At 43.3% G+C, this 23,702-nt stretch overlaps 1 protein-coding gene and 1 non-coding gene across 2 annotated transcripts in view; one reads left to right on the plus strand and one right to left on the minus strand.

Moving 5' to 3' along the window:
* The first annotated feature begins 1,461 nt into the window (after positions 1-1,461).
* On the plus strand, positions 1,462-1,537 carry TRNAS-AGA (transfer RNA serine (anticodon AGA)). Its single transcript has one exon. It is a non-coding gene; the product is annotated as a tRNA-Ser (tRNA).
* Positions 1,538-21,936: 20,399 nt separating this feature from the next.
* ANKEF1 (ankyrin repeat and EF-hand domain containing 1) overlaps positions 21,937-23,702 on the minus strand; it is a 31,219-nt gene continuing 29,453 nt past the window's right edge. The window contains exon 11 of the transcript XR_010726081.1: positions 21,937-21,978. The gene's annotated coding sequence lies outside the window, so the exon portion shown is untranslated. The remainder of the gene's footprint in view (positions 21,979-23,702) is intronic.

The raw sequence follows: 23,702 nt of genomic DNA on the forward strand, positions 1-23,702 counted from the left end.
CAGGCCACCCCATATTTCAGCAGTGTGTAAGAATCAGCATGGTTTATCATGCTCATAGGTTTGCTGATTGAGCAGGGTGGCTATGCTCCATGTGTCTTTCATTCTTGAAGCACAAGGGGAGTGAGCAGGAAGGTGTGCTGCCTCTTCGGGCACAGAGAGCTTCAGAACTGGCACACCGCCACTTCTGTCCATGTTCCGCTGGCCAAAGCAAGCCACATGGGCCCACGGTAAGATTATAGTGGAAGGAATTAGGGAAGGGTATGTGTATGGGGAAGCGTGAAGAACAGGACACAACCCCCTACCCCAGCTGGGTAATCTAATACATTACCTGTGAGAAAGTGGTGGTGGGGCTGCTAAATTAGTGTCTGTCCCTACAAGGGATAAGTGGCTTGCAACATGCAGAGGGCTATGTAAAACCATGCCCACTCAGTGAAGTGACCGTCGGGTTGTAATTTTAGAGCAGGTGTGAGTGAGGGGAGGGATACAGCAAACTAGTCCTTCAGAGAGGGCAGAGCATGTTGTACCTTGAGTCATTTGTCATAGGTGGCTTTTATTGATTGAATATATCCAACAAAAAACGATTCTGAGGCTCGACTTCCCACCATATATCAAAGTGCCATTATCAGAAGCAGGCAGTTCCTAGCCTCGTTCTCCCTATGTGTCTCTTCCAGCTTCTAGAAGCTGCCCACTCTTTGACTTGTCGCCTCTTCCTTCATTTTCAAAGCCAGTAAGATTAAATGTCCTCAACCATCCTTCTGTAGTCATATATTCCTCTGCAGCTGGGAAAGGTTCTGTGATTTTAAAGACTCTTGTGATTAGATTCGGCCTTTCCAGTCCCAGATAATCCAGGATAACTCCACATCTCAAGAGCCTTAACTTCATTACATCCACAGAGCCCCTTTGGCCATGAGGGTAACATACTCATAGGAAAGGCCTATTATTCTGGCTCCCATGGTAATTCACAGTAGGAAGACATCCTTCATCTGTACAGGGAGGGTTTGTGTAAGACCTTCCTTCATCTAGCATGTTATCTTTCTGAGACATTTTCATTTGTTTTTGTTTTTTTTTTTAAGATTTTTATTTTATTGAATCAGAGAGAGAGGGAGACAGATTGAAGTTGCTTCACTTAAGTTATTGATTGATTAATTCTCATATGTGCCTTGACCAAGCAAGCCTGGGGTTTTGTTCCAGCGACCTCAGCATTTCAGGTCGATGCTCTAACCCAGGGGTCCCCAAACTATGGCCCGCAGGCCGCATGCGGCCCCCTGAGGCCATTTATCCAGCCCCCACCGCACTTCCGGAAGGGGCACCTCTTTCATTGGTGGTCAGTGAGAGGAGCATAGTCCCCATTGAAATACTGGTCAGTGTGTTGATTTAAATTTACTTGTTCTTTATTTTAAATATTTTAAATATTGTATTTGTTCCCGTTTTGTTTTTTTACTTTAAAATAAGATATGTGCAGCCCTGGCCGGTAGGCTCAGCGGTAGAGCGTCGGCCTAGAGTGCGGAGGACCCGGGTTCGATTCCCGGCCAGGGCACACAGGAGAAGCGCCCATTTGCTTCTCCACCCCTCCGCCGCGCTTTCCCTCTCTGTCTCTCTCTTCCCCTCCTGCAGCCAAGGCTCCATTGGAGCAAAGATGGCCCGGGCGCTGGGGATGGCTCCTTGGCCTCTGTCCCAGGCGCTAGAGTGGCTCTAGTCGCAGCAGAGTGACCCCCCGGAGGGGCAGAGCGTCGCCCCTGGTGGGCATGCCGGGTGGATCCCGGTCGGGCGCATGCGGGAGTCTGTCTGACTGTCTCTCCCTGTTTCCAGCTTCAGAAAAATGAAAAAAAAAAAAAAAATAAGATATGTGCAGTGTGCATAGGGATTTGTTCATAGTTTTTTTTATAGTCCGGCCCTCCAATGGTCTGAGTGACAGTGAACTGGCCCCCTGTATAAAAAGTTTGGGGACCCCTGCTAACCATTGCATCACCACAGCTGAGGCTCTGGGAACTTTTTATTCAAGTTCAAGTCCATGGTAGTGAGGATGTTCATCTTCTGATTATGTATAGCTGAGTAGGAAATTTACTATACATTTTTACAATGGAAGACAATGAGAAATCTGCAAATCCATTAAGATGGTTTTTACCAGGATGGCCAGGCAGATCTCAAATTAACATTATGACAGAGCTGTCTTAAAGAATACCCCCAAGGAAGAGATAAGCATCATTTGCTCTAATTGTTGCTTTGCTGTATTGCAAATTGTTTTGACTGTAATGACAAATTAATGTGATTCTGTGAGAGATTACGTTTTGCGTTGGGTTGCAGTGGTTCTTCTAAAAACAGGTCAATTTATTGTGAACCATGGTTTTGCTGAACTGGTTAACTGTGTAGAAATTGGGGCTTGGAACTAATTATTAGAAAGTGTTAATGTTCACTGACCTAGAATGAATAAGCCTTCCTTCCCCAGTAAATTAACTTCTCTTTAAGAAAAGAGCTAATGAAATAAAGAGCTTCCCAGAGACCACAAGTAGACATTTGATTCAGCAAACAAGTTGAAGCAAGAACTTGGTAGATAATCATGAAAACAGTCCTTGTGAAGTCTTTTCACATTTGATTGAGCAATGGCACTCCTGGTGCAAACAAAGGAATAACGCACTAAGAAGTCAAGAACGTGAATTATGCAATCAACCATCAGAAATACTCAAACTGCCCTCTCATTTGATCACAGGTAACAACATTCCCCCATCATCTTTTTTTTTTTTTTTTTTTTACAGAGACAGAGAGAGAGTCAGAGAGAGGGATAGACAGGGACAGACAGGAATGGAGAGATGAGAGGCATCAACCATTAGTTTTTCGTTGCGCATTGCGACACCTTAGTTGTTCATTGATTGCTTTCTCATATGTGCCTTGACCGTGAGCAGCAGACCGAGTAACCCCTTGCTCGAGCCAGTGACCCTGGGTCCAAGCTGGTGAGCTTTTGCTCAAACCAGATGAACCCACACTCAAGCTGGCAGGCAACCTCGGGGTCTCGAACCTAGGTCCTTCTGCACCCCAGTCTGATGCTCTATCCACTGCGCCACCTCCTGGTCAGGCTTCCCCCATCATCTTGAAAGCAATTGTAGAGCTTTTGTCTGTTTTGTTTCAGAAAAATTACTTTATCGGGTAGACATTGTTCCAAAATTTAAAGTGCAGGAAGGGGACATTTCTCTGATTTCATAACTCAAGTCTAATATTGCTCAAAAAGATAGCGAACAGTTTAGTAGTACTGTACTGTAGTTATTACTTTTTCCTGGTTTGCCCCCCTTTGAGGATCAGTGGAAACCAGGACAAACAGGGTCTGTCTTCTGGGATGCCGAGAGAGATACCGCCCATCCCAAATTGGGCCACCTCGTGGGCTGCCGTGCCGTCAGCACCCGTCTTCTCCAGGCCTAGCCGGGCGCCGGAGTGAACGTCACAGCTGCCCCCAAGCATGCAGTGCTTTGAGTTTTAAGGTAATTCCTGTGCAGCCTCCCCCTCCTGAGTGCTTCCACTGTTGAGGTACAGAATGGACTGAGCCTTCTATCCTACCAGTCTGAGAAACCCAACTCCATCCCTAGCCTGGCTTCTCTGCCTGGAAGGAGAAGGTGAAAATCACCTTTCCATCCATTCATTCCATAAGAATTTGTTGAATATTGTCTTAATCTGGGTTTCCCCACAATCAGACCCTGCCACAAGACAACAAGTGTAAGTAGTTGATTTGGGAGGTGATCCCAGGAAACACTAATAGGGAAGTGCAGAAGTGAGACAGGAAGGAAAGACGGCCATGAGTAAGTTACCACTGTGGGCAAATGGAGCCCAGTGGGGAACTCTGGGAGCCAGTGTAGAAGTCCCGGAGTTGACTTTCGAAGGGCAGGGGACTGGGTTTTCTATCCACCATCCCCTAAGGACCAGTGGTTGAGGGCTGTCAGAGGTTAGTCTCCCAGACTGTCCAATCTACAATAGTGCTGAGGCCAGCGGGGCTTTCTGCTGTTTGGAAGAGAGCCCTCTGGCAAAGGGATGCAGATACTGGCAGTTGGAAGTAGAGCAAACTCACACTGCAGGGGTAAGGCCCGAGGGCCAGAAATACAGCTTATGAGCAAGGCATTGAAATAGGTGCTATAGGAAAGCTTGATTTCTCCAATCAGTACACAAAGCAGATGCAGCTGTTTTGTTGACTGTGTGCTCAGAATGCCAAGGGCTGCAGAGAAAGCAGCAGAAGTAGGAGGCATGTTCTCTCCTTGATTTTACTCTCTGTGTAGGGAAGACAACTTGACTTTACCAGGCAACATGGGCCAAAGGATAAAATATAACAGTTCTATTGAAATAGGGTATATATTGCAGAACAGCTGCAATTGATAAAAGCTATAGAAACTGTGAAGAAGAAAGACCACCTCCCAATACGGCAACTAATTTTACCTAATGGTAATCCCTAGTCTCATTATACACCCATTGTAACACATTAGCATGCTAAACAACACACCCCATGCCCATGATCGTAAATGGAACGCCCATAGAAGAACCCAAAATAGCCCTCAGAGCTCCTTGAGAAATCACTCCTGACCCAGGAAGATCTTGATACTCCTCCCTTTAATGAACACCCTAACTCCCCTCCCCCGAATAAATGAACCTCACTGTAGGAAGCAGATTTCACTTAGGGGGGCTGCTCTGTCTGTGGAGTAGCCCACTCTCAGTCTCACTGCTTCACTAATAAACACACTTTTGTTTTTTTGTTTGTTTTTTTGTTTTTGTATTTTTTTGAAGTTGGAAATGGGGAGACAGTCAGACAGACTCCCACATGTGCCTGACCAGGATCCACCCGGCATGCCCACCAGGGGCAATGCTTTGCCCATCTGGGGCGTTGCTCTGTTGCAACCAGAGCCATTCTAGCGCCTGCGGCAGAGGCCACAGAGCCATCCTCAGCGCCCGGGCCAACTTTGTTCCAATGGAGCCTTGACTGCAGGAGGGGAAGAGAGAGACAGAGAGGAAGGAGAGGGGGAGGGGTGGAGAAGCAGATGGGCACTTCTCCTGTGTGCCCTGGCCAGGAATCGAACTCAGGACTCCTGCACACCAGGCCAATGCTCTACCACTGAGCCAACCGGCCAGGGCCAAACACACTTCTGTTTTAAGCTCTACTGACTTGTTTTTTAATTCTTTGCTGCACAAAGCCAAGAACTTACAATGTGTTGTGAACTCTCGGGTCCTTGGATCCCTGGAATGCCTACATCGCCATGGGCCTTTGGGGAGGACTGCAATTCTTGGGAAAGGGTTCATGGAGAAGGTAGAAAATAAAGGGAGAAAAGTGTTTGCAGAAACAAAGCCAGAGCCCAGACAGTTAGGGGAATAGAGAGAGAGACAGCATGGAGAAACAGCCTAGCATGTTGAGAGAAAAGCCCATTAGACTGGAGTTGATGAAACATGAACTATAGCAAAAAAGAAAAAAAACAAAAAACAAAAGAGGAGAACAAGTAATGAGAGAATCAGAGAAGAGAGACCATGTGGCCCCAGCAAGTTAAGGTGACTTCCTAATTTCCCCAAGGCTATGGTGTACCTCTGGAATTTAGAGTCTTCTATAAACTTTCCATTCAAGCTCATTTGAGCAGGGTGTCTCCTCCTTGGACATCAAGGACCCTTGACTGAGGCAAAATGGTAGCTATTAATTGTATATATATCGCCAGTGGTCGGATTTTAATTCCTATTGATTGACGTCGTAGCTGGTGATCCTCAGAAGAAAGCCTTAAGACTAGAATTATGTGTAAATGGTTAATTAAGGAAGGGTTTTGGGGGATACTGTAAAAGAGAAGGAGAGAAAGAAGTCTTGGTGAATTTAGACCAAGTTGGTGGAGCCAGCAGAGGGCGCTGCAGTGGACATCCCGCCGTCCTCCACTCTCTGCTTACTGACCTACATGGTCTTGGACCAGCGGGGGTAAACTGGGCATCATCCTCGCCCTCAACTTGTTAACAGTCTAGGTGGAGGAGATAAATTTGCAAACACATACAGGGAGTCCTTGGTTAGACACTGTTTCGTTACTATGACAGTGATATAACCCGAATTTTGTTGTAAGTCAAAACACACCCTAGCCTAAGTCACTTACCTATCCTAACACAATTGTAGAATCATAATCTAGAACACACAAACACAAACAGTCCTTGTTACTGCATATTCTTCTGTCTCATGCAACCAAACTAATTCGTCCATGTAGTCTGTAGGTACGATGCTAACAGCATAAGCCAAAACACTCATGTCTCAACCTTTTTTTTAAGTTTTTATGGGAGTGAGCATCATAAACTTGAAAAATCATATGTTGAGACTGTTGTAACCTGAGGACTCCCCCCCCCCCATAGGTGACTAGAAAAATGGCTCCTGGTTGTAGAGAATAAGGAAAGCTATACCCAAAGGAAGTGCTATATGAACAGTGAATAATTTAACATGTGCCATGTGCACCACACTCCCAACCAAGAGAGAAAAAAGAATATTAGAATCTTTCAACAATATAAGTATGGCTAATTTTCTCCCAGGAACTTTTTTTTTTAAATCTCTTCCAGAAAACTGAACTTCCTGAAAAATGACTGTTGAAGGAACATGGTTAAGAACTCAGCAGGAACCCAGTTGACACTGCTTAGCCTTGACCTAAGAAAGAGAAGAGTAAATATTAAACCCAGTGTCGACATGACTGTTGTGTGTTTTTCTTTTTCTTTTCCCCTTGAAGGCACGTTTGCTCTTTCAAGGACTAGGAACTTATTGTGGAAATAAGTTCTTTTGGTCCAAGGATCAGGTGGCCAGGAAAGTAGTGGGCACTTGCTTGCTCGAGGGGTTTTTTACCTAGTGTGACCTTTATGTAATGCAGGAATTATGAAGGCTGGACCAGCATAGAAAGCTGTTGAGAGTCTTTAAGGGATTAAAGCGGATAAAACACAGAGCTTTTTTTTTTGTGCTGAGCAAGTGATGTGCCATATGATATCATCATTTCACTTTTTAAGTATAAGCAAGTGCTACATGCTAGTAAGTTTCGATATCAGGAATTCACTATTACTAAAATTTGGAATCTGTACATGTTAAATAGGACAATTTTGGAGTTTGTTGGGAATGGTAATTGAGGATTCCAGTGAAACTCGGCTTCCACTAAATATTTTGCTGCAGTCTTGAGGAAAACACTGATCAGTGCGTCCCCAGTGATGTATCTATAGTTTTTAGTTGCTGCTATTCTTGTTTCTTAATCATCAGCCATTTTTTTTTTCTTTTTCAAGTGAGAGGAGGGGACATAGAGATACAGACTCCTGCATGTGCCCTAACTGGGATCCACCTGGCTTACCCCTGTCTGTGGCTGATACTCTGCCAATTGGGGCCATGCTCACAACCTGGCTATTTTTAGTGCCTGAGCTGGAGGCTCCACCCACACCCAGGCTGATGAGCTCAAACCAATCAAGCTATGGCTGTGGGAGGGTAAGAGAAAAAGACAAAGAGAGAGAGGGGTGGGGTGGAGAAGCATACGGTCACTTCTGTGTGCCATAACTGGGAATTAAACCCCAGACATCCATATGCCTGCAGACTCTACCATGAGCAAACCAGCCCGGGCCTAATCAATCATTGTTAGTTCAAATTTATTTTAAGCTACTTTTTTTTTATATTTGGTTCCTTTTCTTATACGGAAGAATGCTGTTTTAGTCTGGATCTCTGTGATTAGTATGTATATGCAAGTAGTTTATTTTGGGGGTGATTTCAGTAACCACTGGAAGGTGAGTGGAGAAGTGAGAGAGGGAAGGAAGGGAACTCAATGAAGGGTATGCTAATGAACAGAGTCCCTGCTGTGAGCAGCTGACACTCAGGCCCTTGGGGACTCTGCAGAGACTTTGTATAAAGTGCCTCAGTGTTGTCCCCCTGAAAGGTGAGGATTGGAGCATTTATCCAGCATTTTCCACCAGACCTTTCTTGAGGGCTGCTTCCAGAGGCATGAACTCACACATCCTCAACCTGCCCTGGATGTTGGATCATACCCCTGCAGACAAAATTGAGTCTTTTGAGAGATTTGTAGGTACTGATACAAGGCTGCCAGCGAGGAAAAACAAAGAGATGGCCAACAGGAGTTGGGCAAGGCAGGGGGAGCTCTGATAGTGTTGGTAAGGGTGCATATTTCCCTGACCAGTATTCGAGGCCCATGGTTTCCTAATCACTTGACTTTGAAATACTCATTGCATTCCAGTGAGCTAGATAAGCCCATATTGCTAAGTAGTCAAAGAGAGCGTTATGTAAGGATGTAATCTTTATGGTGAACCCTGGAAGATGGGAAGAAATCAGCCATATGAAGAGGAGGAAGTGGTCCTGAAATCTTCTCCATCAGTTTTTTCCATTTAAATTCTGAGTGTAGAACAAGAAAATTTAAATTTGGATTGCTTGAAGAGTAATTTTTAGCAATCACATTCTCATTCAGAATAAAATTGCTTTTAGCTATCTCCTACAGGAAAAACTAAAATTCTCCATTTAATACGATTTTAACATTCATGCTTTTCTCCTCTCGTCAATTTCTCTACACTCACCATTAGTCAAATTTCCCAACCCCATTTTCACCAATCACTGTTTTGACAATTCCCATCTTCCACCCTAGGTTTCTCTAATTCCTTTAAAGTTACATGGGGACTATAGTTCCTTAGGAAAAAAAGAACATCCCATTTGAGAAACAGAAAATCTCAATCCCCTCGAAAGGTGGTAGGGACAGCTCAGATACCTGGGACTGGACTTGTTCAAATCATTCTGGTTATAAACTTTCCCACTTTTTCTTTTCTCTCAGACAAAAGGTAATTCGATATCCCTCAAATGCTAGTCCTGACTGTGTTTTAGGGTCTTAATATTCTGGGAGTAATTGTGTGACATGAAGAGAATTTAGATGACTCTGAAAAGAATGTCTTCCCTAAAGGCCCAAGTCACAGATATCTTTCTTGTTATGAAGTCACTGCCAAAATGGCCTGAGTTACATTTTTCTTCTTTCCAGTGTGACACACTCTTATGGGACATGTGGCTTTTTCCTGAGCATGTTCAGTAAGAAGCACTAGAAAGGATACTAAAACTGTTAAAAAGGTATGAAGCTCAGATCTCATATTTTAAAGGATGTCTGGAAACAGCATCACGCAATGACATTGTTGCCTTCCCTTATATTCTCCCATCGGTGGCATCTCTGATGTTTCTGATTTTTGGAAGAATCATTTTCTCTGACATGTATTTTGAGTTATCTTTTCTGCACATGATTGTTTTCTGCCTCCCAGAGGTTCTTCATCATTTTTGTGCCTTCGATCGAAAAATTGATTGTTTCTCTGAACTATTATGGATTCTTTCCATCAACTTACCTTTCCTTGCAAAGGCTTTACAATGGAAGTAGACACCTGTACTCAGTTTATAATTTGATACAATTTTCAGTGGCCCTGTGTTTATGACCTATTTTTAACTCTTGAAACATGAAACATAAAATTAACTCTTAAGTAAGGTTGAATGAATCAAAGACTTAAGTCATTGCTTTATAAGAAGATCCAACCTAGTCAAGCCATATGCACTCTTAAAATAGGTATGTTATAGAAATTCTAGGTTTTCTGAATTTCTTACCTTGTATCTGATATCTTATATCAACTTAGTTGAATTTGTTTATGTGGTACTGTGTAGCAAGAAAGAAAAAAGTAGTAATACATAGACATATCCTTATATAAAACATTAAAGCTGTAAAACCTCTCCTCCAGTGGTTTTTCTGCCTTTTATTATTTATTTACTTATTTAGTAAGAAAAGCAGAGAAAGAGAGAGAGACAGGAACATTGATCGATTCCTGTATGTGCCCAGACTGGGGATCGAACCGGCAACCTCTGTGCTTCCGAGTGACATTCCAACCAACCAACCTACTCGGCTAGGGCCTTTCTGCCTTTCAGAAAAAAATAATACTCACAGTGACATCAAACTCATGATTTACTCACAAGATTATTCAAAACCATTTTAGAAAGTTCCAAATATTAAAGACAATAAAAAGTATTCAGGAGCCAAATTATAGGTTGTTGTCAATGCTGTGCTAAGAAATTTGGATAGCTTTTTGTGTCAGTCACCTTGATTAAGGGAATCTACAAATAAACCATGTTAGTAACCCAAATGGAAAGAGAAAACAATTAATATTGAACCTCAATATCCCCTGGTACCTGTAAAGTCCTAATCCTCTACCCAACATCTGTTCATCCAACATATGTGCATTTAGTTGGACAACAGTTTCATTGATTTACTATATGAATGACTATGGTTTAGTAACAATATTGTTCAGAATAAATTTACTCTCTTTTCAACCTGTAGCTCTGATAAATCACCATGGCCCCAAATAGTATTTTTCTGGTTCTTTTGCAGTGGTCACATTGCCTCTAGAAGGATCTTTGAGTTGATCAAGCTGAGCTATCTGCTCGCCACATGTGATACAGCTAGCATAAGTCCCTGTCTTCTGACTTAGAGTGTAGTGTCCAATTTAATGATCCCTTTGGAGTAGGGTCCAAAATATAATCTTATTTGCCTTGTTTAACCTCATATCATTAGACTGAAAGGAGATTATCAAGGCAAGTCTTGAAATAGGGTCTTAATAATTTGGTAGGCGTTTAGAGTTCATCCTTAAGTGTCCTGAGGGTAAAGAATATTCTGAACCTCCTCGATGTCCCTAACATTCATTATTACCACTGCCTTTCCTCGGGTCTTCTCCGGGTCTAATGGGCATAACTGCCTTCACTTTGCCATGGTCCCATCGCTTCCCTCCGGCAGTCACAGTAGTACTCTTTCTTAAAGGCATACCTGATTAGGTCACTCTGTGACCTAATGAGGGTTAATTGTATCATTGCCTTTTGCATAAAATGCATACTCCTTATTGCAGAATATAAAGCTTGTGCCAATTTCTCCCATCTCATCTCTTGTCTTGATCTTTCTGTCCCCCAGCCACGTGGGCTTTCCTTTGATTCCTGCAAGTGTGTTCTGTGCTCATTCTCCTCTTCCTTGTCCCTGGCTGCACCCACCTTCCAGAGCAAGGCCCTTCTGCAGAACCTCCAGGAAGCTTGTTCTCTGTGACTGGTATCCCCAAGCAGGATACCTTTATGTTCCATCCTACCAACTCCGTAGCATTCTGAGCTTATCTCAAACGCTAGTGCTCATCATTTTATATCATAATTGTTTTCTAGTCTACACTCTCCCCATAACTGACGCTCTTGACAAGAACAGTCTGGACCTTTCATATCTACAACATTGGGCTGTAGAACATTGGAGTTGCCCCATATTGCAAATGTATGATGAGTGCAGGTGCTCCAACTCAGAAGTGAGTAAATATTTGGGACTTTGGAAAATGTATCCATGCTGCTGAGGCCCATTCTACATAATACACCTTGGGAACAAACTCTGGAGAAGGTAAATAATGGTCGCTTTCAGTGAAAGTGCAAAAACGGGGGTCGGGAACCTATGGCTCACGAGCCAGATGTGGCTCTTTTGATGGCTGCATCTGGCTCGCAGACAAATCTTTAATAAAAAAAACAATATATATTACAATCATTCATTTTCTTTTTTTTTTTTTTTTCATTTTTTTTCTGAAGCTGGAAACAGGGTGAGACAGTCAGACAGACTCCCGCATGCGCCCGACCGGGATCCACCCGGCACGCCCACCAGGGGCGGTGCTCTGCCCCCCAGGGGGGGGTGCTCTGCCCATCCTGGGCGTCGCCATATTGCGACCAGAGCCACTCTAGCGCCTGAGGCAGAGGCCACAGAGCCATGCCCAGCGCCCGGGCCATCTCTGCTCCAATGGAGCCCTGGCTGCGGGAGGGGAAGAGAGAGACAGAGAGGAAAGCACGGCGGAGGGGTGGAGAAGCAAATGGGCGCTTCTCCTGTGTGCCCTGGCCGGGAATCGAACCCGGGTCCTCCGCACGCTAGGCCGACGCTCTACCGCTGAGCCAACCGGCCAGGGCCACAATCATTCATTTTCTACAGCTCATGATCATGGTCGTGGGTGGCTGGAGCCAATCACAGCTATCCTTTGGGACAACATCAAATTTTTATTGGATAATACATAACGTACACAGGTCGTTGTATGGCTCTTATGGAATTACATTTTAAAATATGTGGCGTTCATTGGCTCTCTCAGCCAAAAAGTTTCCTGACCCCTGTGCTAAAATATGAATATGGTCATCTCTGGTGGTTTTTCCTGAGTTATATTTTTGTCTTAATAATTTTTATACTTTGAAAATTTTCTAGAAGGAGCCTTATAAGTTACAGTTATAATTAGGAATAAAGGTTAAAAAAGAGTGTATGCTATTTTGTATTTGCATTTATCTTTATGGCAAACGAGCAGACCAAAAGGGAGGGGACAAGTCCTCAAGAGGATAACAGTGGTTTTCTCCAGGGTTGGAAAAATAGATGATTTTCTTTCTCCTTTCTTTCCATTCACCATTTTTTTTCTGTACGATTGTGTATCCTTTTTATAAGAAACAATATTATTTCAAATACATATAAAAATTAAAGAAACTTCTTGATTATTAATAACTTGATTATTCAAATCAAACCACTCCTATCAAGAGATTACTGAATTTAATCAAATCATACTGTCAAGTTATTTAGGTATTATTTTGCAAACTCATGGAAAACAATCTAAGTATAGAATGTTCTTTTTTTTTTTTTACAGAGGAAAATGTGACTGGAAATGATAAAATTGGAAACTTTGTTTAGAACGTTTGGAAGTATGTGTGTCATTGGGCTGGAGAAGAACCTGAGTCCAATTGTGAATTATAGAGTTGGTTTTTAATGGAATGTAACTATGTCTGTTGCCAACTCTATTATTCTTTAGTACATTAATACACTGGAGATTAAGAATCCACATATTCAGCAAAAGATTTACCATGAAGAAGTAAAAATAGGATTAGTCATAATTTATACAGATGCATATTTATAGGTGCATATAGAGCAAGCATAAAATGCTGAAAAAATGGCTCTGAGAAAAAGGAGCCCGTATTATTTTAGAATATTATTTGATTTTCTTCTTTAAACCCATATGCTTTGAATTTACTACAAATTAAAACTAAACACTGCTTAAGTATTTATTAAACAGTTAAAATTTCTCTGAATTACATTTGGTAAGAGCTGTGTAAATCCATTGTATATGGAAAAAGAGATTAGGCATGTTTTTAGCCATTATGAGTTTACTTTTGTAAGCAAAGTAATGTTAAGTTCTTAGAGGTTCTTGTATAGTGTCAATTATTGCAACCTGAAAATACGATTTGCAATCTTGATGATCAATAATTTTCATATATTAGTAAGTGTCATAGTAGACATTTCTAAAAGTAACTTGTATCATTCAATCTTAACATGAAAATTTAATCCTGAAAGCTATCCAAATGTTAATACTTGAACACAGAAGTCCAATAACGCTTACCTGAAAGATGAAAACATATATGTATTTAGCACTTTGTAGTGTGACAGATAATAGAGCAATTGGTTGTTTGACAGGTATCTCTAACTAAACATTTCCAAAATCTTGGAAATGTTGACCTCAGAGGTGTTCCTTTTGATGCCTTCCCCACTCTCACTATATAATGCAAACTCTTCAGTTGCACCAGCCGGAAACCTGGGAGGTGTTATGCTGCCCTCCTTGATCCACACCCAAAAATCCAGGCCTTCACTACATCTCATCTCATTTACCTCCAAATACTCTTCCAATCCACTCTCTTCTCTATGCCTCCCCAACAACAGTCATCTCTTGTTGCATCATATACTGTCCTAAAACTTAATGCCTCCAAACAACAATGAAAGTTTTATACCTCACACATTTTCTGGGGATAAAGTTATGGGAGTGGCTTAGCAGGTGATTCTGGCCAGAGGTCTCTCCTGAGGTTGTGTGAGACATGGACCAGGGATGTAGTCACCTGAGAGCTTGACTAGCACAGCAAGATCTCCTTCCAACATGGCTCACTCACATGCTGGGGACATTGTGCTGGTTGTTGGTGGGAGACTTCAGTTCCTCCCCACAGGGAACCTCTTCAGAGGGCTCCTGAGCATCCTCAGCATGGCAGCTGAATACCCCCTATGAGTGACCCATAAGGGAGCAGGGTATCTCTTGGCATAGCTTTGGGAGTCACACAGCCTCATTTTTGTGAGATCTTATTGGTTACACAGTTCAGCCCTGTTTAATGTTCAAGAGAACTACGTACACCAGGATGTGAACACAAGGAGGAAAGAATCATTGGGGCTAATTTGGAGACTGGTTAACACAACATCCAACACTCTAAGATATGCCATCTTTATGTCTCAGAATAACAATACCCTAAATGATATCTTTACCTCTTTGTCCTCATTTCAACCTTTTCTGCAAAGCAGACAGAAGGATCTTTTCATCAAGAGAATTTCAGTGCCATTGTATTGAACTTGGAGATTCACATTCTTTGTTATTCTCTGCAAGGTTCTCAAAATCTGGTTCCAGCCTCCCTTTCAGCCTCATGCCCAGCGCTCTCCCCATCACCACCATCCTTGTTAAAGCCACTCTGTCTTTCTTCTGCTTTTCACCAAGCCAGGCTCTTAGCCATCTCTTAGCTTTGTGGGAGCTTCTTCTTTGCGTGTAGATTGTGTCTCCCTCCTTCACTCCAACCCTACTGCTTCTACTCATTTTTTAGCTTAGGTGCTTCTTCAGAGAAGTCGTACCTGCCTCCTAACCTAAAACTTCACCCAATACTTTTCCATTATAACAGTTATCACAATGTACAATGAAATCTTGTGTTTACTTAATTACTGTCTGCACATGGTGGTGGCAAGAGCCAAGGGAACAGTAACTATGCTCTGTTCAGCAAAAGTAGATGTTGGGCAAGTAAGTGTGTAAAGTATGATTTTTTTTATGTTTGCTCATTTTTATTGCTAAAAATGGCGCTGGGCAGCACCAGGTATGTGATCTGTAAAATTACAAATTACCTCCCTGCTTGGGATGGGCCGTTGTCTTGCTAATGTTTGCTGGAGGAGAGGTTTTCACGCCAGAAAAGTTTTAAAAGGAAGGAAGGAAGAAGAAAGCAGTTTGTGCAGAGAGAAGTCATTTTTGCAAAGTGAGAGCAGAGAGAAGGCAGAGTGCTGAACAGAGAGAAGCCAAGATGTCAGGGAAAGAGAGAGAAAGCCATGATGGCAGGGAAAGAGGTGTGAAGCTGGGGAACCAGAGGCGAGGGGCTTTGCGAGCTCCACTTAGACTGGTGGGGGCCTTTGCTTCTAGGAGAAATCAGAGAAGATTCTCCTGGTTGTGGAACTGGAGAATGTGTCAGTGGCTTTGGGAGCCCTGTGTTTGCTCGTCAGCCAGTGCAAGACTTTAATAAAGGAATGGCCCACCATTTTTTGGCTCCACTGTTTCTTTACCATTTGCCCAAACCCAATGGGAACCTGCATGTGCATGGCCACAATGGTGGCAACTACTAGCCCTACAGTAAAAATTCTCAATATTTGTTGAATGAATGAATAAATGACTTTTTTTGTGTGTGAGAGAGATAAAGAGAGGGTAAGATAGGGACAGAAATATAGGAAGGGAGAGAGATGAGAAGCATCAATTCTTCCTACAACACCTTAGTTGTTCATTGATTGCTTTCTCATATGTGCCTTGACTGGGGAGCAACAGCTGAGCCAGTGACCCGTTGCTCAACCCTGCAACCTTTGGGTTAAAGCCAATGACCATGAGGTCAAGTCTATGATCCCACGCTCAAGCCAGCGACCCTGCGCTCAAGCCAGAAGAGCCCATGCTCAAGTTAGCGACCTCAGGGTTTTGAACTTGGGTCCTCTGTGTTCCAGGCCAAAACTCTATCTGCTGTGCCACCACCAAGTCAGGCTGAATAAATGACTTCTAGTCTTTAGGGGAGGATTTCTGGTGAGCTCCCCAAAATTCAATTTATGTTTCTTTTCTTCTAAGCTTTGCTAAAAATCCTATGCTAAAGGTGAGAAAACAGATGGAAAAACGAAAAACAACCACAAAAGTTAGATAAAAATGAAAAATTTTCTCTTTATTCTGGTTAATTTGTTTATATAAAAATAATTTCTTTTTTAAATTTTTTGCCAAAAGCTTGAAAAAGATGAACCTTTTTTGACTATTGATTTTTAGAATAAGGCATAAAACATTTAAGGAGAGTTTGTTTTCTTCAAGATGATTTCTGTAAGCAGAAAGGAGGTCGAAAACCACCAAAGCAGTGACTGCATTTGAATCAATAAGTACATATATTTTTTCAGACATTTCTTACCAAATGGCTTAGACAATATCATCTGTTCTTATTTTTTTGTGCATTTCTGCTCGCACATACCAAATGCAGAAAAGCCAAAGGTTTTGTTAAACAATGGAGAGAATTTTGATGACAGCGAGTTTATGCCGCTACAATTCTGTGGGTCCAAGACCCAAAGGAAAATATAAGGGGATGTGTTCTCATTTACATCACAAAACACAGGGCGCATTTAGGAATTAGCGCCACAAGGGTAATTTTAATTCTGCAGAGCACATTTATCTGCTGATGTGTGGTCCAGGAATAGTGTTTTTATTCTGCCAGTTCTGCCTCCCACTCCACCCTGCAAGAAGGAAAAACTTGCAAAGTCATTTGCAAAGAGGTTTCAAGACTGCCTGCTCCTTGTTTATTTGTACTCTCTTCACTTCTTCAGCACGATTGACAATTTTTATCCATCCTGGGGCCTGACGTGGAGTTGAAGCTTAAATAGGAGAGCAGTGGGGTAAGGGTGTCTTTCTAACAGTGGGCACTGTTTAAATATATATATATATATATTTTTGCATTTTTCTGAAGCTGGAAACAGGGAGAGACAGACAGACTCCCACATGCGCCCGACCGGGATCCACCCGGCGCGCCCACCATCTGCCCACCAAGGGGCGATGCTCTGCCCATCCTGAGCGTCGCCATGTTGCGACCAGAGCCATTCTAGCGCCTGAGGCAGAGGCCACAGAGCCATCCCCAGCGCCCGGGCCATCCCTGCTCCAATGGAGCCCCGGCTGCGGGAGGGGAAGAGAGAGACAGAGAGTAAGGCGCGGCGGAGGAGTGGAGAAGCAAATGGGCGCTTCTCCTGTGTGCCCTGGCCGGGAATCGAACCCGGGTCCTCCGCACGCTAGGCCGACGCTCTACCGCTGAGCCAACCGGCCAGGGCTCTAACAGTGGGCACTGTTTAGAGGCAGCCAGTTAGAAGACTTGCCTCATACAAATAGGTATGTGATGGGGGCAAAAGGGAAAGCTGATATACTCTAGGGTTAACGGACTAAAGGGGTCCGTTTGCTCATGTGTATCAAGGCCCAATAAGATGCAAACAGGAGTTTGTAGCAAAGAAAGTAAGGGTTTATTTTTAGGAGTGGCCCATGCCTTGACGCAGGTGAGCTAATGCTCAAAAACCTGGCCACCTGATGGCTTCCAGGAGATGGGTTAAATGAGGGGACAGTCATTAATCATGGTAACCAAGGGAGTTAGTGTTATGGTCTTTACTCATTGGTTGAATCTAGGGCAGGGAGTGGTTGATCAGATAGCTAGTCCGGATGTCAGCCATGGCATCTTTTCATCTGGTTTTGCAGCTTTTTTGGTCCTAGAACTAAAACACAAAGGAGGCCTAGACATTATCTCTAGTTTGACTACAACTTTGCCTCTGGGGACAATGGACCTGATGCTTTATTCCTAAGATTATCTGATGCTGATCACCATAAATTTATTTGGTCTTGAGGGCTTAATGATTAAGGGAGTGGCCCTACAAGGGAGAAGTAGGCAGGGGAGTCATGGAGCTGGGTGAGGCCAGTTTGAATCAAAAGGCAAGGAATGAGAAAATATCACATTAAAGAAATGAAATTTCTACATGGTTACACCAGTCATAAGAAACAAAGAAATACTCTAACGAGCAGATGCAGAAACTCAGGAGTTTAACAGTCAGGGATGAATTAGCATAATTCTCCATGTGACTAGGCTCTGGGGAAGTACTTACAGTATTTTTAGTTGTGTATGATGACTAACTTAAACAAGTTTTAAGTTGAGATTGTTATATTTTGAACATGGCAAGGATTTCGGTGGAGGGATTTGTAAGCCTTCATATGCATTTTGGGAGGTGGTGGATTTCCATTTGATTCTGCTGATTCCTCCCTAGCCCTTAGGATTCCCTTGATTTTAGTAATACCGATTCCTGGTGCTTCTCAATAGCCTTGGAAGGGTAGCCCTTTTTGTGTTAGATCTCTGAGCACAGACCCGTTTGATAAAGTTTAGAATGTCCAGGGGAGGACGGAAGACAGCACTGAAGACTCCAGCACCGCTCTCTCCCATGCTGCCGAGCTCTTGCTCACCAGCTCTCTCACTCTCTTAGCCCTGCTCTCGTTTGTTTGCTCTCCAACCTCAGCCGAATAGTCCTACACAGCAGTAATGTCCACCAGCAGCTTCAGGCTTGCAGCCTGCTCGAGTCCCACATGAAAAGAGGGACTCTTCCCCAGCTGGTCCAATAAAAACCCTAGTGGGGCTCAATGGGTCTGACTTTGGCCTCTCCCTCCTGTCGATTTCTATTTATTTTCTCATCACACTGCCTTCATTTCATTTACTGAGGTGGATCTGCCAAGCAAAATGCAGTTTAAAAATGCTGTTTCAGCCCTGGCCAGTTGGCTCAGCGGTAGAGCGTTGGCCTGGCGCGCGGGGGACCCTGGTTCGATTCCTGGCCAGGGCACATAGGAGAAGCGCCCATTTGCTTCTCCATCCCCCCCCCTCCTTCCTCTCTGTCTCTCTCTTCCCCTCCCGCAGCTGAGGCTCCATTGGAGCAAAGATGGCCCGGGCACTGGGGATGGCTCCTTGGCCTCTGCCCCAGGCGCTAGAGTGGCTCTGGTCGCGACAGAGCGACGCCCCGGAGGGGCAGAGCATCGCCCCCTGGTGGGCAGAGCGTGGCCCCTGGTGGGCGTGCCGAGTGGATCCCGGTCGGGCGCATGCGGGAGTCTGTCTGACTGTCTCTCCCCGTTTCCAGCTTCAGAAAAATACAAAAAAAGAAAAAAAAATGCTGTTTCTTCCACCAGACTCTTCCCTCCCATCAGGACCAACTTAATCCCTTAGTCATCCTTCAGATCTCAGTTATATGCATTTCCTTCATGTGAGTTGCCCCCGGTCTGTAGTGTGTGCTACAGGTTCACGTGCTATGTCAGGTCAGGGTCACCTTGCAGCTATACCAGGGTAGCACCACGTTTAAGTCTTCGGATGCCTGAAAGTCTGGTGAAGATAAGAATGAATTGTCCTAGCTAGGACTTTATAATGCTCTGTTTAAAGTTCAAAATTAATTTGGAGGTAACCTATATTAGCTTATCTATACTTCTTAGGGGATATTTGGATTAATAATTGTAAAGCCAGTAGCCACAGCCACCATCACAGCTGCCTGGCCAATGCAGGTTCGCATTAGATTTGGACAGTCGGTAAAGAAACAACGGAGCCAAGAACTGGTCGGCCATTAGCTTTAATCCTAGCTTGCACCCGGTGGGCAAGTAAAAACAGTCACTGGGCTCCAAAAGCCACTCACTCAGCACTCACAAAGCTACTGACTTATCCGAGTTTCCTAGAATCAAAGGTTTCTAGCTCACCAGACTTATTCATCTCTGTTCCCCATCTCCTTCCTTCTCTCTGCACAAACTTTGCACAAACCGGCTTCTCCTTCAGCACTCCACCATCTTGGCTGCTTCTCCTGGCCTCCTCCACATGGCCTTTCTCTGCTCTCTTACAGTATGGGCTCCTCCTAGAACATAATCGCTCTTCTCTGAAACAATGTGATCTCTCCTTTTTAAAACCTTTTGGCGCGAAAGCCCTCCCCCAAAACACATTAATACAATCACGCCCATCCCAACCAAGAAGGGCAATTAATACTATCACCTGGGCAACGGTCTTCCATGTGGACAGTGCCATCTTTAACAAAGTGAGCATAATGTATTTTATCTGCCCAACAACAATTTCCACTTGGCTTGATATAGAGCCCCCTACCCCAATAAATGTGCACCTGGGCTCACAGTTATCTTGATAAGGTATTCTCTGAAGTAAAGTGTGTCCTGTCCAGAGTAACTAAGAAAGGACCCTGGAGTGGTTATTTCTAGAAGTCTTAGACTCAATATGACAGTCTATATGCTCTCTCTGACTGGCCATATTGTACTATTTTCCTATATTAAAACCTGTATTATAAATACCCTGTGCAATCTTCAGAGTCTTGTGATAATCTTCAATTACTCAACTTTGTGTAGATATCACATGGGACATTTTGTGATCATTCTATTGAAATATGTCTCTCCTACCAAACTGTAAGATTCATGAGGGTGCCGGCCATGCCTGATTTTGCATTTCACTTACTCCTGACATGCTATAGTGCTCGATAAATCAGTACCCATCCAGGGAAACCAAAAACCACTATAGATCTTACAGAGGGAAGTTAATGCAAGGATGTGGTAGCACAGGTGAAATAAAGAGGCTGAGGGCCTGACCAGACGGTGGCACAGTGGATAGAGCATTGGACTGGGACTCAGAGGATCCAGGTTCAAAACCCTGAGGTTGCCAGCTAGAGCGCAGGCTTATCCAGTTTGAGCACTAGGTCACTGGTGTGGGATCATAGACATGACTCCGTGGCGCTGGCTTGAGCCCAAAGTCACTGGCTTGAAACCCAAGGTCACTGGCTTGAACCCAAGGTTGCTGGCTTGAGCAAGGGGTCACTGGCTTGAGCAAGGGGTCACTTGCTCTGCTGTAGCCCCCCGGTCAAGGCACATATGAGAAAGCAATCATTGAACAATAAGGAACCGCAACGAAGAATTGATGCATCTCATCTCTTTCCCTTTCTGTCTGTCTGTCCTTATCTCTCTCTCTCTCTCCCTCTCTCTCTCTCTCTCTCTAACACACACACACACACACACACACACACACACACACACACACACACACGGCTGAGGAACCATCCAGGGCACCATAAGGCAGCCCAGACATTAACAACAAAAGGAAGCTGGCACCATCCCTAGACTAGAGGGACAGAGGGAAGAGGTGGTCCTACCGAACCCAGGCGCCAGGGTCACCTGGTAGAAGCTGGAACCATGGCAGGATGTAAAGGTAGGAATGGGAGCCATTGGGGAAATGGACAGATATTGGCTGGGATGGTGCCCAAGGCAGAGGGAAAGGAAAAACTATCCCAGCTTCTCCTCTCCTCCTGCTCGTCTCTCTTACCAGTGTCTGGCATTGTCTGAGTCCATCTGGGAGCCAGATGATGCAGAAACCTGGGAGAGACAATCTGAGCGGATTACTCTCCCATGATGCACCACAGGGGAAGAGCAAGGAACGGCCCAGGATTGTCATTATCAGTGCTCAGTAAACAGTTGCTGAATGAATAAATAAAACTAAATTGTGTGCAGAAAAAGTGTTGCTGGTTGATTCAAAATTTTAGTGGTATGAGCCTTGAAAGGTAGAGCTATAATAAAAATACATCTGTTACACAGACAGGGTCAGGAGACGCATAGTCACCCTGGCTGCTCTCATTTAACAGTGATTCTATTGCTGATCAATTTTTATTTTCTGGTTGACCCTTTTTTTCTTTAGCTATGCAACATGTTGCTTTTACTTGAGATCCATTCAGTTCTGGCCAGATCCATTCAGCTCTGGTTGGCATTTTCCCGAAGTACAGAGTTTGCTGGTTCGATTCTCAGTCAGGACACATAAAGGAACAGATTGATGTTTCTCTCTCTCTCTCTCTCTCAAATCAATAAAATAAACATTAAAAAAAGAGAGAGAACCATTCAAACTTATCAATGATAGTTTGTCCAGTGCACATTTTGTTGATTTTAGTCTTTAATTTTTATTAGGACATCCTTATTTCTCTCTCAACTTCTTTAGGAGGGAAGCATCACACTGCATGTCCCAAATTTACAGAAATAGATGGATATTTCATATCATCTTGTAAAAAATTCTTTAAAATATGATAATAAAATAATCTCCTGTGTGTTCGTGCTTCTTCAAAGGTCTATTTACTAAACATAAAAGGGAAAGACCTTCATTATTAACACTGCATAAAACATACATACACACATCACATAATACTCAACTGTTTATCTGGGATAAAAAATCTCCAGTGAGTTCCAGAATATTGATAGAATATTCACTCTTCCTTATTGCCCAGATAAAACTCATGATGTGTAACAATCAGCTAAGGAGGTGAGACTATTAGTGCGAGCTCTTTGATCTGTACACATGCCCCTTCATTTGTAAATATCCCCCAGAACCCACTCACTGTTAAAGAAACACAAATCCAGGGGGAAATACTTCCTTTTACAAATACAGTGTGTCCGTAAAGTCATGGTGCACTTTTGACCAGTCACAGGAAAGCAACAAAATATGATAGAAATGTGAAATCTGCACCAAATAAAAGGAAAACCCTCCCAGTTTCTGTAGGATGAGTGGCAGCATGTGCACATGCACAGATGATGACATAATAGGAGCAGCCCATGGCCATGCCAGTTGAGATGTGGATGGTACAGAGGAAAGTTCAGTGTGTTCTGTGGCTCACTAAATTTGAATCTGTCACTAAAGTGCAACGTGAATATTGGCGCGTTTATAACGAAGCACCACCACATAGGAATAACATTACTCGGTGGGATAAGCAGTTGAAGGAAACCAGCAGTTTGGTGGAGAAACACCATTCTGGTAGGCCATCAGTCAGTGATGAGTCTGTAGAGGCTATATGGGATAGCTACCTAAGGAGCCCTAAAAAAAATTTGTGCGTGAGCCCACATTGAACTGCACTGAATAAGTATGAAATTGGGAGAGTTTTCCTTTTATTTGGTGCAGATTTCACATTTCTATCATCTTTTGTTGCTTTCCTGTGACCAGTCAAAAGTGTACCATGACTTTACAGACACATTGTATTTAGCAAATAACAGCACAGATCAGGGTACTACAAATTTATACTTCAAATTTATATTCACGTTAGGAGTCATCTGAATTCTTTCTTTTCACGCCACCCTCCTTAAAAACAAACTATTGACAGAATAGTTCTCTTGGGCACCTTTATGTCCACATAGTGAATTTGTTAAATGGTGAATTCAATAACAATTGTTAAACTAACTGCCCCGGGGCTGATTCATTTGTACCAATTAGACATGACTTTATCCTGAGCATGGGATTGAATGCATCTTTCTGACTCTCATGTTTCTAATGTTCAATGATTGATATCATGCTCAACTCGTTTGAAGAAATAGAAACTGCCAGTGGGATTTGTGAATTGCTTTCCTCTTTTAAGTAGCTGCTGAATCAGTTCCCATTGCTATTCTTGCTCATACTTTATTCTTTAAGAGTGTTTTAGACAAGTTTGAAAGTCTGTATCAGTTATGTTTCTTTAAAAGAGAAAGCTTGATTATACAGAATGATCCTCAAGAAGTCACTGTCTGAAACTTCACACCCAAACCCTACACACAAAAGCGTGTCAATTATAAAGGATGCTGTCGGTGCCCTACCCAGATTTCCTTTACCATTGTCAGCTGCTGTGGTTGGTGGTTGCTTTTGGCTCAGAGCTACCCATTTTGAGGAAGATTGCCTTTGACTGATTGGAGCCACCTTGCCTCTCTGTAAGGTTTCTGATGACTTCCTGATATAGGCTATAATACCAGTAATAGCCTATGGGCATGGGGATATCAGTACATTTCATTCTTCATGGCTTACTATGGGATCAAGCTAAGCCTAACATTCTCTTCTTTAA

Source organism: Saccopteryx bilineata, chromosome 6 (genome assembly GCF_036850765.1).
Source record: "Saccopteryx bilineata isolate mSacBil1 chromosome 6, mSacBil1_pri_phased_curated, whole genome shotgun sequence".
Lineage (NCBI taxonomy): Eukaryota > Metazoa > Chordata > Mammalia > Chiroptera > Emballonuridae > Saccopteryx > Saccopteryx bilineata.